The following is a 3,893-nucleotide window of genomic DNA, read 5'->3' as shown; positions in this document are numbered from 1 at the left end:
AGTGAATGGGGGGCAGTCCCAAGCGGCTCCTCCCACTGCTGCGGGTTCTCTATCACAGGTCATCTGATACTTACACACTGACGTCACTTCTAAGGGTCGAATATTATTTTTTTTTTTTAACCAAACATTTTTAACCCTTTCCTTGCCCCCAGCATATTTTTTGCGCTAAAAACAAAAGAGCCATTTTGGAAAAAACACACAAAGGGCTAGATTCAGGTAGATTCGCGCATTGTTACGGCGGCGTATCGTATTTACGCTACGCCGCCGTAAGTCAGTGAGGTAAGTGCTGTATTCACAAAGCACTTGCCTCCTAAGTTACGGCGGCGTAGCGTAAATGGGGCCGGAGTAAGCGAGCGTAATTCAAATGAGGCTGAGGGGGGGGTGTTTTATGTTAATTATTGGTGACCCGACGTGATTGACGTTTTTCCCGAACGGCGCATGCGCCGTCCGTGGAATTTCCTAGTATGCATTGCTCCAAAGTACGCCGCAAGGACGTCATTGGTTTTCGACGTGAACGTAAATGACGTCCAGCCCCATTCGCGAACGACTTACGCAAACGACGTAAAAATTTCAAAATTCGACGCGGGAACGACGTCCATACTTAACATTGGCTGCGCCACCTAATAGCAGGAGCAATGTTACGCCGAAAAAGCCTTACGCAAACTACCGCCGGGCGCACGTACGTTTGTGAATCGGCGTAACTAGGTAATTTGCATACTCTACGCCGAAAACGACGGAAGCGCCACCTAGCGGCCAGCGTGAGAATGCACCCTAAGATACGACGGCGTAATAGAATTACGCCAGTCGGATCTTAGGCTAATGTTGGCGTATCTAGCTTTCTGAATACAGAAAGTAGATACGCCGGCGCAACTTTGAATTTACGCTACGTATCTATGGATACGCCGGCGTAAATTGCTCCTGAATCTACCCCATTGTTTTTTAATTTAATAAAGATCTTTTTTTTTTTTTTTTTAACCACTTCCATACCAGGCACTTATACTAAGGTGACCAGGGGCTAGATTCATGTAGCCCAGCGTAATTTAGTGCGGGCGTACGTTACGCCGCCGTGAATTAGGGCGCAAGTTCCGTATTCATAAAGAACTTGCGCCCTAAGTTACGGCGGCGTAACATATGTGGGCCGGCGTAAGCCCGCCTAATTCAAATGGGGATGATGTGGGCGTGTTTTATTTAAATGAATGGTGACCCCGTGTATTTTACGTTTTTTACGAACGGCGCATGCGCCGTTCGTGAAAGAATCCCAGTGCGCATGCTCGAAATTCCGCCGCAAATCGTCATTGCTTTCGACGTGAACGTAAATTACGTCCAGCCCTATTCGCGAACGACTTACGCAAACGACGTAAAAATTCAAATTCCGAAGCGGGAACGACGTCCATACTTAACATTGGCTGCGCCTCCTAATAGCAGGAGCAACCTTACGCCGAAAAAGCCTGACGTAAACGACGTAAATAAATTGCGCCAGCCGTACGTACGTTTGTGAATCGGCGTATCCAGGTCATTTGCATATTCTACGCCGAAAACGACGGAAGCGCCACCTAGCGCCCAGCGTAAATATGCACCCTAAGATACGACGGTGTAAGAGACTTACGCCAGTCGGATCTTAGGCTAATGTCGGCGTATCTTGCTTTCTGAATACAGAAAAAAGATACGCCGGCGCAGCTTTGAATTTACGCTGCGTATCTATAGATACACCGGCGTAATTCAATGCTGAATCTGGCCCACAATGTTCTTTACTTTTTGATTTAATAAAGATCACAAATTTTTTATTTTTTTTTAACCACTTCCATACCGGGCACTTACGCACCTTCCTGACCAAGCAAATTTTCAGCTTTCAGCGCTGTTGCACTTTGAATGACAATTGCGCGGTCATGCTACACCGTACCCAAACCATTTTTTGATCATTTTGTTCCCACAAACTTTCTTTTGGTGGTATTTGATCACCTCTGCGATTTTTATTTTTTGCGCAACAAATAAAAAAAGAGCGAAAATTTTGACAGAAAAAAAAAAAGTTTTTCTTTGTTTCTGTTCCTTTATTTTGTAAATAAGTACCCTTTCTTCTTCAATGACGGGCACTGATTAAGGCGGCACTGACCGATACCAATAAGGTGTCACTGATGGGCACTGATAGGTGGCACTGGTATGCGGCACTGATGGGCATTCATAGCTGGCACTGATGGGCATTCATAGGCGGCACTGATGGGCATTCATAGGCGGCACTGATGGGCATTCATAGGCGGCACTGATGGGCACTCATAGCTGGCACTGATGGGTACTTATGGGTGGCACTGATAGGTGGCATGGACAGGCACTAATAGGTGGGCACTGATGGGCACGGATGAGCACTGATGCACACTGGTGGGTGGCACTGATGACACTGGTGGGTGGCATTGCTGGGCATCACAAATTTTGTTGCGACATGATGGTGCCAGTCAGTGCCCATTTGTGGGCACTGATTGGCATATGTTATGTATACATTTGTATATGTGGATGACTATGGGGACTTACCTGGCCATCCACATGTTGGCTGCATCCTGGTGGTCCAGTGTGGGCATCCGAGGGGGGGCTGCGCTGATAAACAGGAAAAGCCGCCGATCGTCTCTCCTCTACTCGCGTCTGTCAGACGCAAGTGAGGAAGAGCCGATCAATGGCTCTTCCTGTTTACATCGTGATCAGCCGTGATTGGACACGGCTGATCACGTGTTAAAGAGCTTCCGCCGGAGGCTCTTTACTGAGATCGGTGTTGCGGGGTGTCAGACTGACACCGCGCATCACCGATCGCCACGATGCGCGCCCCCCAGTGCTATAAAACTGAACTGAGTACTGTGTAAATGTGACTTCAGTTTTATAGCACTAATCGCTGTATAAATGTGACTGGTCCCAAAAAAGTGTCAAAAGCGTACGATGTGTCCGTCGTAATGTCACGGTCACGATAAAAATCGCAGATCGCCGCCATTACTAGTAAAAAATAAAAATGCGATCGGTCACCGGAGCTGGAGAACGGCAGTGTCATTGATCGTCTGTTCCCTGATATATAGGGAAAGACAATCAATGACGTCACACGTTCAGCCCCGCCCCCCTACAGTTAGAAACACATATGAGGTCACACTTAACCCCTACAGCGCCCCCTAGTGGTTAACTCCTAAACTGCAATTGTCATTTTCACAGTAAACAATGCATTTTTAATGCATTTTTTGCTGTAAAAATGACAATGGTCCCAAAAATGTGTCAAAATTGTCCAAAGTGTCCGCCATAATGTCACAGTCATGAAAAAAATCGCTGATCGCCGCCATTAGCAGTAAAAAAAAAAATATTAATAAAAATGCAATAAAACTATCCCCTATTTTGTAAACGCTATAAATTTTGCGCAAACCAATCGATAAACACTTATTGCGATTTATTTTACCAAAAATAGGTAGAAGAATACGTATCGGCCTAAACTGAGGAAAAAAAAAAGTTGTTTTATATATTTTTGGGGGATATTTATTATAGCAAAAAAAAAATAAAAAATTGTCGCTCTATTTTTGTTTATAGCGCAAAAAATAAAAACCACCAAAAGAAAGCTCTATTTGTGGGGAAAAAAGGGATGCCAATTTTGTTTGGGAGCCACGTCGCACGACCGCGCAATTGTCAGTTAAAGCGACGCAGTGCCGAATCGCAAAAAGGGGCAAGGTCCTTAACCTGCATAATGGTCCGGGTCTTAAGTGTTTAAAGCAAAGCTGTTCCTGCAGGGAAAAGTAACAGTTGCATGAATGTACCCCTCCTGCCAGCAGCACATATACTCCTTTCCTACCCTCTCCTGCTGCTCTGTTTAGCCACTGGTAATACCTGGTAGGGAGAAGCTTGTGACTCGCTCCACCTTCTTTTGTGACAGTGCT

Source organism: Rana temporaria, chromosome 8 (assembly GCF_905171775.1).
Source record: "Rana temporaria chromosome 8, aRanTem1.1, whole genome shotgun sequence".
NCBI lineage: Eukaryota > Metazoa > Chordata > Amphibia > Anura > Ranidae > Rana > Rana temporaria.
This window is presented reverse-complemented; position numbering follows the sequence as displayed.